Source organism: Maylandia zebra, linkage group LG8 (assembly GCF_041146795.1).
Source record: "Maylandia zebra isolate NMK-2024a linkage group LG8, Mzebra_GT3a, whole genome shotgun sequence".
Classification (NCBI taxonomy): domain Eukaryota; kingdom Metazoa; phylum Chordata; class Actinopteri; order Cichliformes; family Cichlidae; genus Maylandia; species Maylandia zebra.
The window spans coordinates 15,769,455-15,781,267 of NC_135174.1; the positions used below are offsets into that span (position 1 = coordinate 15,769,455).

Here is an 11,813-nt window from a genome sequence, read left to right on the forward strand (position 1 = left end):
GAAGCCTGTTGGCTAAGAAGTATTGTTGAAAATTAGGCAGATCTAATCCTCCTTTATCCTTGGTTCTTTGTAGCGTTTTTAAGCTGATACGCGGGGATTTATCTTTCCAACGGAATTTAGAAATATACGAATCCAGAGATCTGAACCAATCTTGTGATGCTTTGTTCGGGATCATCGAAAATAAGTAATTTATTTTTGGCAAGATCATCATTTTTATAGTGGCGACCCTTCCCATGAGTGATATGGGTAGGGATTTCCATCTAGTCAGATCACCTTCTACTTTCTTTAGAAGTGGGATGTGATTTAATTTAGTTAAGTCTGAAAGCTTAGGAGAGACATTAATACCTAAATATTTAATATATCCAGATTGTAGTGGGGCAGAAGAGGAATTATGGAAGGAGCAGTTAATTGGAAGAACTGTAGATTTTGACCAGTTAATTGAATAATCTGAAACTCTTGAAAACCAGTTTATTAGAGTAATTACCTCAGAAAGGTTGGTTTGTGAGTTTTGGAGAAAAAGCAACACATCATCCGCATAGAGACTGATTTTATGTTCTACGTTCTTACATTTTATGCCCTTAATTGTTGTAGCCTGTCTAAATGCTGCTGCTAGTGGTTCGATAAAAATTACAAAAAGTGAAGGGGAGAGTGGGCATCCCAGTCTGGTGCCCCTCAGGAGACAGAAGCTGGAGGATGTCTGGTCATTTGTTCAGATATGAGCTGTTGGGGAGTTATATAATATTCTTAGCCAGTTTATGAAAGAGTTTCCAAAACCAAATTTGTGTAAAGTTACAAATAAAAATTTCCAGTTAACTCTGTCAAACGCTTTTTCTGCATCTAGAGATAATATTGTGGTATCAAAAGTTTTTACTGTATGAGTAGTCTATTAAATTAAGTAATCTACATGTGTTTGCTGATGAGTGCCTGCCTTTTATGAAACCTGTTTGGTCAGGATGAATTAAAAGGGGGGTTATCTTCTCTAATCTTTTTGAGAGAGCTTTGCAGATTATTTTGAGGTCTACATTTATAAGGGCTATTGGACGATAGCTTGAGGGAAATAAAGGGTCTTTGTCTGGTTTTAGCAGGAGACTAATGTTGGCAGAATTCACATTTGGTGGTAGTCTGCCATTTTCCTTGATTTCCTGCAACACTATGTGGAATACTGGTGCCAAAATTGTCCAGAATTCTTTGTAGAATTCTGCAGGGAAGCTGTCTGGACCTGGAGCCTTATTATTTTGCATACTTATCAGCGCTTTCTGGAGTTCACCTGGTGTCAGTGGCAAATCCAGTGCCATCGCTTGACTGTCTAGTAATTTTGGAAGAGTTACATTGTCAAGAAACTGATCAATTTAATTTTTAGATGGGTTTATTTGTGGTGAATATAAAGTTTCATAGAAATCCCTAAAAATGTTGTTTATTCTTCCAGGGTCATATATTGTGTTCCCAGATAAATCTTTAACAGCACATATATTGGTGTTTTTTCTTTATTTTGAACTGGTTAGCTAGAAATCGACCGGACATGTTACATGTTAAAATTCTGCAAGCGAAGTCTTTGTACTAGGAATTGTGTTTTTTTAAATTAATAATTTCATTTAATTCTAGTTTTGTTTTACGTATTTTGTTCATTATTTCTTGATCTTGGTCGGACGCGAAGGCTTGTTCTAAGGATTTGATGGTTTTTCTAATTCCTGAATATTTTTGTTTTCTTCTTTCTTTTTGTGTGATGAGAAAGAAATTTTACCTCTCATCACAGCTTTCCCTGCTTCCCATAAAACAGAAGCTGATGTGCAGCCATCATCCTCATGTAGCCTGAGAGGCACAGGATTGGGGCGGGCTCTCCATCTTGAACATATGTTCATACAAGGCAGCTCGTTTACCATAAATTGTATGGGTTGTTGCGAAATCAGTTTTACCCCGGTTCTTTTTATTCCTCGAGCATCCAGAGATGGCACCGGACTCAGTAGTCATTTTCACAAAATCTTTATTCATCTTTATTCATCTTCATTTAAGCATGCACTTCTAGAAGGGAAGATGAGGCTGGTGCCCCTCTGCAAAATCTTCACCCCTTTGTTAGTTACAGCCAGCTTTATAGAAACGTCCCCATCATAACCCCCCCCCCCCCCCCCCCCCCCACACGGTGTGCTGCAAACTCTGTGTCTGTGTCTATGTGCACGAGCACATGAATGCCTACATGTGCGCGTTCCCGCGTGCCTATATGAGTGCTCGTGTGTGACTGTGTGCACATGAGTAAGTGTGCGTGTGGATGTGTGTGCGTGACCGTTAAAACACTGTGGGTGTAGGTAACCCCCTAGAGGTCATAAAACCCCTCTCACTTCCAGACCACAGGTATCCAGTTACAATGTTGAGACCCCCCCAACCATACATCCTCTGGGGAATTTCCACTCAGCATTAACTCTTCTCTGTTTTACTTTCACAGCTCAAGTGGGGGAGGGGTACCCTACTCCTAAATTCACGACAGATTATATTGAGGGCAGTGTCAGTGTCTCTACAACAGTTCTACATTCTATGATAACACATTTCTAAACTCTACATCAGCTAAATATTCTACAGGTTGTACATTTATTTCTGCATATTTAGCAAAAATGTGCCATTTCTTCACTCAGTGAGGTGATGGTTAAGCTTCAGCAGCAGTTTGCTGTCAAGGTTCTTTCTGTGAAGCTGTAACTGTTTAGCAGTGAACAGGAGTCCTGCATGACTAAGAAGTCCTTCACATGCTCCAGATGCATGAAGAGCTGTATTGATTTTGATCAACAGCTTCTTGATGTGAGGAAAGCCATGCAATAGATCCATACCTCCAGTGAATGGACATGAAAGGTACCTCTCCAGCTCCACTGCTTCTGGCTTTCCTGACCTCATGGATCCATCATCTTCGTCGGTTAGGCTGCTGTTTGTGCTGGCCTCATCCAGCTCTGCGTCTAGGTGACGTCTGATGAAGTTGAGACCTGTGGAAAGATGTATGGTTTTCAAAAGAATTAGGTCTGGTCATTATAGTGCTGTATACACTGGCAAGCTGCAGATGTTTGTTTGGAGCTAGCCTCCAAAAGCTGGCCGTACACTGTGCGATTTTTGGCCCATTTTGAAACAATTTTTCAGTCGCACAACCGTTTTGGGGATCGGCCCGAGTTTTGCCTTAATTGTTTGTGCATTGTGTAGTATACATGAGGCAACGAGCAGTTAACACCTCACGACCAGCTCCCAATCATCAATCGTATGGTCGCAAGATAATCAAACCTGTTTGAAATCCTGTTGCCTCTCAACGCAGCCTCTCACACTGCGCATGCACAAACACAGAAATGAAAGTGACAAGGTGGAGCAGCACGGCAGTGCAGCGTGTGATCCGGACATGGGCAAGCTCATCCGAGTACGTAAGCGTAGAGCTGCCACAGGGGCAAAAGAAAAATACAGCTATATCACGTTATAACAAGTTTATTGTTCTAACAATATACTTTTCATGTTCGTGCAATATACCTTTCACGTTTGAACAATATAATATCACGTTCGTACAATATAATATTTATACTGTACGAACGTGATAATTATGTATATTGTAATAATGTGATATTATATCGTTCAAACGTGAAAGGTATATTGTACTAACATGATAGTATATTGTACAAACGTTAAAAGTATATTGTTAGAACAATATATTTTTCACGTTATAACGTGATATAGCTCTATTTTTCTTTTGCCTGGGTGGCAGCTCTACGCTTACGTACTACGCTTACGTATCCGAGGCTTTTCAATGTGGCCTCACAAAATTATCACTACAACAACCGTGAAAAGAGTTGGCTGGACATTGCTGCTCAATCACAGCTGCCTGGTCAATGTTTTTCATTAGTAATTGAGCAAAGTTGATGGTGGTGGTGTGTGTGTGTCTGTAAGACAGAGAGAGGAAGAGCGAGAGACAGATTTTGTATGATAAACTTCATGTTATGGATGCACAGTTTGAGCACTCAGGTCACATCAGAGCATCAGGCCGTATAGTGTGAGACCCTGCATCGTGACCTATGAACTTCTAACCCTTGCGATTCAATTGTACAGTTTGAGCAGGAGCTGAATAACGCAACTCAAAATAATCACACAGTGTTTGCCCAGCTTAATGTAGACTGTTTAAACTAAACAAGCTGCTGGGGGGGGGATTCCGACCCGCATGTATTTGCATATATTATAATGCTGACCAATGACTGGAGAAAACGACGCGGCTGCGGTCACGGACAAACTCGCACGTGTCTGTTCGGGAATGGCAAATGCCGAGAGGTCCAGCGTTTACATTACCGACTATTTCAAAGTGACAGCCTGAGGTGTTCTTCAGTAAATTGGACTACCGGACAGGAGGACCTGAGGCCCCACCGCATTATTTTTGGTAAGTTAAATGTGTTTGTAAGCTAATCCGTAATTTAGGTCCTTAGCTAGCTACCTAAGGACCTAGCTAGCTAAAATGAGCATTCGGCTGTCGGGGAAACTTGTTTTGTAAAGTTCGTTTAGCTAACCCGTGCAGGTGAATGAATTTACCCTGACTAAAGAAAAAAAAGAGAAACGCACCGGGCTGCTCAGTGACTAACCACGGTTACTGTACTTTTATTATGAGTATTATACTGTAAGAGCAACAGGCTGGACTCTGCTTCTGCTCCTGTGCAGAGCTGATTATTAAATATGTGCAAACAGCAGCATGCTTTCCACATGTGGAAGGACATTAACGCCAACTTTTAAATTCCCCCCATTAGTCAATAGCTACGGATTAAATAGCAAAGCCCAATACTTATGTACTGAAACCAACTACTTCCGCTTGTCAGCTTAATTTAAAATGTTACATTTTCCACTGATTATTTTTTTTAGCTTTTTTTTTTTTTTTTTTTTTTACTGAGTTTGTTACAAATATTCAGGTTAAAAAACTGTCCAAATTATTTTTAATGAATTATGTTCAAAAAGTCACATGTGCAGTGCTCTGTACAGCTTGCATCCTTTAGGACAAATAATTTGAAACATTAATATTTCTTGTTCAATACTGAGCTGATAACACCTCTGTATGTTGTGACCAGGATGCAGCAGCAGACTGAACCTCGACTGAAACCTGCTCCATCATCTCATCTTTGCAGATATCCATTTATAAAGCATCAACAACTCAAAGGTAAACATGATATTAGAAAATGTGTTAGTAAGGCCTTTAAAACAAATAAAACAAATAAAAAGCTGTCGGCAGAACTGTAGGACTGAACAACTTCAGATCCCGAGTGTGTGAGGATGGAGAAGGATCAGCTCTATTTCAGATTTGAGAGAAACTTTATATTTCAGTTTGTGATGATTCTGTTCTGTTTGTGACTACAGGAGCTGTCGTCAGATTCAGACCTCAGCACCACCCAGTGACAGCAGACAGATCATCCTATATCTTCAATCTTTGTAGTAACTCCAAAATTAACTGAAGAAAACAGTACAAAGGTTAAAGTACCACATGTGCTGTCAGTGAAAGCTGCAGCTGTTTTATTGATAAATTTAAAGACAAAAAGTCAAAAGGATTAATCACCCCTGTAACTGTGTCACTATACATCAGCATTAATAGTGCCTCAGTTTGGTGTTTCACAAAACTGCTGATCTCAGACCTGCACAACTTCTGTTTTAAACACTGAATGTACTCAGCTACATGAAGAGCACATGATGTTTTCTCTGACACAATTAAATAAAACCTGATTAAAGTCAAAGGTTGTTACTTGTATTTGAACTAAAAACTTGTGATCTGGAATTCTTTCACTGTTTTTTGACAATAGTGTTATTTATCATAAAGTAATTCAGAGTCATTCATACCAGAGTAACCAGTGAGCACAACATATATTTAACTTTCTACAGGACTTAAAGCTATTACTATAGCTATAGCTATTACTTAACTGCACTAGGGCTGCCACGATTAGTCGACTAGTCACGATTACGTCGACTATCAAAATCGTCGACGACTGATTTAATAGTCGACGCGTCGTTTGAAGCTTTGTAAGATCCCAAAAGACGCAGGAATAAGTAGCAGGATTTAAGAGTGTAATAACGGACTGAAACAGAAGATGGCAGCACTGCATGTACAAGGATGCCAGCTGCCGTTAAACCCTGAAGAAGAAGAAGCTCTTTCCCAGAATTCATAGCGCGGCCCAGCTCAGTTTCCAACAATGGCGTCAGCTAGTTACTTTTTATATTACTCTTATTATTCTTTCTGGGTCACAAAATAAACGTTTAACATATTTTCAGGCGAGAATGTAGCTGTGTAAACCTCAAATATCTGCTCAGTTTATCAAGACACCACATATTTTCGAAAGCGCTCCGACGTTTTCGGAGACGTCTGTTACCCACTAGCTCGATAGCGAGCCGGGGGCAAGGCTAACTAGAGCCGTGAGAACACCGGACTCCCAGCAAATCATTTTCAAACCCACCGCCGTCTTTCGCTACTCAGGTTAAACATGATATATAAGTCACTTAGATAACTTAAAATGTTATTGTTTGGCTTTTTTCAGTATTTTATTTGTTCCTGAGTAAATCGGTTTGGCTGAGATTAAAGTTTTAGTTTTTACACAGCTGAATAAACGTCAAGCAGACAGCTGATTATCAGAAGTGTGAGATGCTGAGAATTTACTCCGGTGTCCTGTTATATTTTAGATAGCAAGGAGTTTATTAAACTGAAACAATCTGCAAACTTCATTAAAATTTAATAAACTATCATCTTGTCTTTATCTTTAGTTAGCACATACCTTAAACACTTAAAGCTGTAAGCTAATGATAGTTATATGAGAGCAGATGCTGCTGGTGCAATAAGCTGTACGTTTTACGTCCAATGGATGATGATCTGATTAGTCGACTAATCGCAAAAATAATCGGTGACTAGTCGACTATCAAAATAATCGTTTGTGGCAGCCCTAAACTGCACTACTGTATAGTTCTGTGTAAATAATCATTCTGTACATATGATAATTTTTAATCCTACAACTTTATAACTTGCATAGTTCACATTTCTGTATAACTGTATATCTCAGATTTCTGTATAGTTTTTCATATTTATATCCTGTTCATAGCCTGTACATAGTTTGTACTCACTACAGCCTGTACATACTTATAGTTATAGAATATTCTTAACATACTTCATACCATGTACATTGTAACATACCATAATAGACCCATTTCTGTAATATACTTACATATCTATATTATTGCTAATATATATTGTAATATATCTATATCATGGCTAAAGCACTTCTGGATGGATGCAAACTGAATTTCGTTGCCCTGTACCTGTGCATGTGCAATGACAACAAAGTTGAATTCTATTCTATTATATTATGTAAAAGTCCAGACCCTCTGAGGATTATCTGAGTACTTCTAACATTACACAAAGCAAAGGTCTCCATCAGTGTTCATGAAATGCTGGGTTTATCCTTGTGAGGGAGCTGCTGGTGAAGATCACGAGCCCTGCTTGATCCTGGCGACGAGTTTCAGTCTTCCTGGTGTTTCTGAAATGATGCCTCTCACTGTGGGTCAACAGAACTTCTGGCACAGGACAGCTGTAATAAAAGAAATTGAAGAAGTTTTGGAAAAAAAAAATCTTGGAAATGCCCTAAATTTGAGAAGCAGATTTTGTATTTACTTTTCTTTTGCCAATCAAGATAACAAAGTATAATTTTCACTATACAATTACTAACCTTGTCATCTCCTGCACTGTCTGTTTTGGGCTCTGGGCTTGTCCTTCCCAGCGCTCATGAGATTGCTTTGCTGCACTGTGGTATGAGGTGCTAACCTGTTGACAGTGTTGGAAAGGTTAATTTTAAAATGTATTCCACCAAAGATTATAGAAGTAATGTATTCTGAATACTTTACAACTACATGAATGAACTATTGCTGTGTGATTTATTACTATTACTGAAGGCTACTCTGTACTCGCCATACCAATACCAACTAGATGTTAAAATCTTAATATAAATGAGTAACAGTAGGTGGACATTTATGGGCTCAAAATGTGGTCATAAATATTTTGTACTTGTAAAAAAGATTTGTGTGTGTGTAAGAAAGATTTGTGTGTGTGTAAAAAAGATTTGTGCGTGCGTAAAAAAGATTTGTGTGTGGACTTAGAAAAAAAAAACCCTGCAAGTTACAACTACGGATTTTGACCCTATTTTTCTTCCTTTCATCTGATTGGTCAATGTCATGTCAATCACAAATGTAACAATCCAATCAGAGAACAGATGGGTTTGGCTGTCGGAGGGGCGCTTTTTTGAACTGCAGGTCCTTGAAGGGTGATACATAGTGATGGCCAAATGAAGCTTTCCAAAGCACTGAAGCTTGTATTGAAAAATGGTTCATTACTCGAAGCTTTTCAACACAGTCCTCTCCGGTGACATCTGGTGGCGAATATTTTGAAGAGCAGCTTGAATCTGCAAAATAAAACGGACTGCTCAATCATCACTGCTCACTCAAGAGTGGAGTTCTCTCCGATATTGGGCCACCGTTCCGTTGCTTTGAACATGTAATTGGTTTTGTTTTCTCGATTGGGGGGCTGAAAAAATGTAATGCGTATTTGCGTAATACATTTTGATCAATAAACTTTCCCTATTTAAACATGCACTATGGTGTGGCCTTTCTCTGCTCATAACTCCTTGATGTTGGTAAATACAATAAGTGAGCAATATATATAATATACATATGAGAATGCACAGCACATTATGGAGTATGCCCCTGCTGTGGAGTCCTGCCTCCATCTACTTGTCATTTAATCACTGGACAGCTGGACAGGTTCATACAAAATATTAGATGAGGCCAATTGTCCTATACATATTTTTGACCTAGGGGTGGGATTGATTGTGAACTGGAAAGGGAAAATGCTTAGGGGGCTGAGTATGGCTGCATCGTTACTGATTTGTAGAATCATTGTGATTCGATACAGGATCCGATTCAATTTGATTGGAATCTGGAAAGTTTTGCCTCAGTCAGAAATATTACAATTCTGGTCATGTATCAGTATATATCCATAATTTTGTATCTATTAAAAGAAAGCTGACACATGTGAGACTTAATTAGAGATGTAAACAGAGAGTTATGAAACCTGCAGCTGCAGAAGCCAGCGCAAAAACAGAGGCAAACACAGCTAGCGCGGACCTGACGACACACCAAAATCTGATTCTGACGCGTCGGGTCCGCGCTCTGTGTTCACGTTTGTATGCAGAATCCGTAAACCTGCTCCCAGGTACTGTTTTAGCTGCATGGTGTTTGACGACATGTTGTGAGGTTTAACCTGAGATGCTGGCGTTTCAGGCATAATAACGTTAATTTACAAATCGACACAGGATTGTAATGAATCAATATCACTTTATTCAATTTAGCATGGATTGTAATCAGAAAGGCGATAATCAAACCTAATCAAGAACTTGCAAAGTAAAAACATGATCTATGTCAGGTAGCCCTTTTGTTATTTACATTTAAAAAGAGGATTAGTGTTACTGTGCGCTGGCTGAGTCTGTTTCTTTTCTTAGAAATAGTTTCTCCTGCCCTGGAGAAAATCCACTTGCATGGAACAGAAGAGGCTGTGGAGTGCAGGAACCACACTGCAAGCTGGTAGATATGCAGGTATTCCTGGGTCCTGCAGACTATCACCTAAAAACAATAAACAAAATGATTTTCTAAACTGTGTAGCAATGTAATGTACGTATAGTGTCAAATACATTTTTGTAGTCTTCATCAGCTTTAATTCACATGGAAGTGTTCCTAAAGTCATATGCTGTAATGATATTTACATTATGAAAACATGATTTTGGACATTTCAAGTTTTTCACTTCGGCAGATAAAATGAATTGAGCAAAATCAACTCAAAATATCTCCACATGCCAGAACGTCCTCTCTTCCTCGCTGGCTCCATATCTGTCAGTGGAATGATCACCTCTTCGCTCTCTGTCACCATCAACACACTCCACGAATCCCGTGGATGATTCACTTCCTTATATCCGTTTGAATCAGGTACCGAAGCAGTTACGTGCGTAATGAAGCTTCGGACGTCACTGGTCACGTGACTTTTGCCAAACGAAGCAAGCCTCGACACAGTGCTTCTGAACCAGTGTGTTGTTTTTTTCGACACACGCTCCGGAGCGTCAGCTTCAAGCGGGCCATCACTAGTGATACAGTTTGAAGCTGGAGGATCACTATATAAATATCCGATAGCAGCTAGGTCCCCTAACTTTCAGTAGCTGTTGAAAGGAAAAAGTTGTGGTATATCAGTGGTTAGAAATACCATTATTACTTTAGGATTAGTTTAACACAAAGTCAGGGCTGACCCAGGACCATTGCTGTGAGTCACAGTGCGCATCATAAAAGTCCGCAGGATGTGCTGCTAATGCTAACTAAAAGCAAAGGATCCAGAATTTGTTATGCTGGCTGCTGGGCTCTGTGGGTTTTTGCAGCAGCTCTACCTGTACTAGATGCACCTGCTCCTTGTCTTTTCTATCTCTGACTTTATGTCCTCTACAAGAGTTTGTTTTTTTTGCTGGTTCTTCAAATGTTCAATAAAAACATGTATGCTAATTCATAACGAAGAAAGCTTTGTAATGAAGACTGTCATTTCCAAAACACTGCCCGCCCCCACCCCGCGGTCCGCAGCGCTGTTGAAAAGGCTGTGGAAGTCCCTGTATTAAACACCTGTGACACAAAAATCACCAAACTCGGACAACCACAGACTGTTTTCCTTCGTGGTGATGAAGGAAAACGCTGGGTTGGGGTACGCACACACAAATCTTTTTTACACATACAAATCTTTTTTACGCACACACAAATCTTTTTTACGCACACACAAGTCTTTTTTACACATACAAATCTTTTTTACAAGTACAAAATATTTATGACCACATTTTGAGCCCATATTTTTCGCCCAGGCATAGCCCCACTGCTCGTGCCTATCGTAAAAAGGCAAAAATGAAGACATGACATGTTTGGGACGTGTGGGCTGCCATACTTCTGCTACCAAGCAAGGGGGCGGGGCCGCACGCTAACCAGGAAGTGCTAACAGGTAGCCGGCACTAGCCGCAACCTGAATTCCCCCTTCAATGTTTTTAAGCTCCCGCTTCACAATGCTAACAGGTAAAAGCATATGCTTGGAACTCTGACACATCTCCCCAATGTAGCCGAGCTGAGTCCTGCTGGTCGCGTTAACCCGCGAGCTGCGGGCGACACGCCAGACAGGCTAACCGGTTGGAATGCTACGAGCCGGCTAACGATTAGCCGGCACAAACCGTAGCGTGTTTATTATGTTTATTCCCCACGCCGACAGCGAACGCTTGGAACCTTGAAGCCGTATCCCCGCTGTGTGAACACACATAGCAGCCGAGCTGCACAGTGCCCAGGCGACAGCGTATGCCTAACGCCGAAGCCGTGTCCCTGCTGTGTTTCCTCACTTGTAGCCGAGCTACTCGCTAGCCAGCAGCCGCACGGCGTGATCCAACCGGCGCATAAGCCTATTTTTCGAGGCGATAAGCCGGGGAAGGGAGACCAACAAAGGGGAAGCAACAAGCTAGGGGATACCGGGGGAACACCAGGGCATATTGGGGGGATACCGGGGAACACCAGGGAATATTGGGGGAATACCGGGGCTACCAGGTAGTGATGGGATTTCCGGCTCATTTTTAGAAAACCGCCTCTTTCGGCTCGACTCACTAAAAAGAGTCGGCTCTTTCGGCTCCGAACCGGCTCTTCAGGTTGTTTTGTTGCTTTAATTAATTTATTATTAATAATAATATAAAATTATGCACAAAAGGAATTACTAATGTTAAAAAAGTGGTTTTATA

At 40.4% G+C, this 11,813-nt stretch overlaps 2 long non-coding RNA genes across 2 annotated transcripts; one reads left to right on the top strand and one right to left on the bottom strand.

Moving 5' to 3' along the window:
* Nucleotides 1-4,239: 4,239 nt before the first annotated feature.
* On the top strand, nucleotides 4,240-5,483 carry LOC143419853 (uncharacterized). The gene is made up of 3 exons (XR_013099866.1): nucleotides 4,240-4,384; nucleotides 5,061-5,149; nucleotides 5,347-5,483. It is a non-coding gene; the product is annotated as an uncharacterized LOC143419853 (long non-coding RNA).
* An 83-nt stretch (nucleotides 5,484-5,566) lies between these two features.
* Nucleotides 5,567-11,584, bottom strand: LOC143419852 (uncharacterized). The gene is made up of 3 exons (XR_013099865.1): nucleotides 9,460-11,584; nucleotides 7,692-7,786; nucleotides 5,567-7,553 (listed from the first exon to the last, which is right to left on the bottom strand). It is a non-coding gene; the product is annotated as an uncharacterized LOC143419852 (long non-coding RNA).
* Between the last annotated feature and the right edge of the window lie 229 nt (nucleotides 11,585-11,813).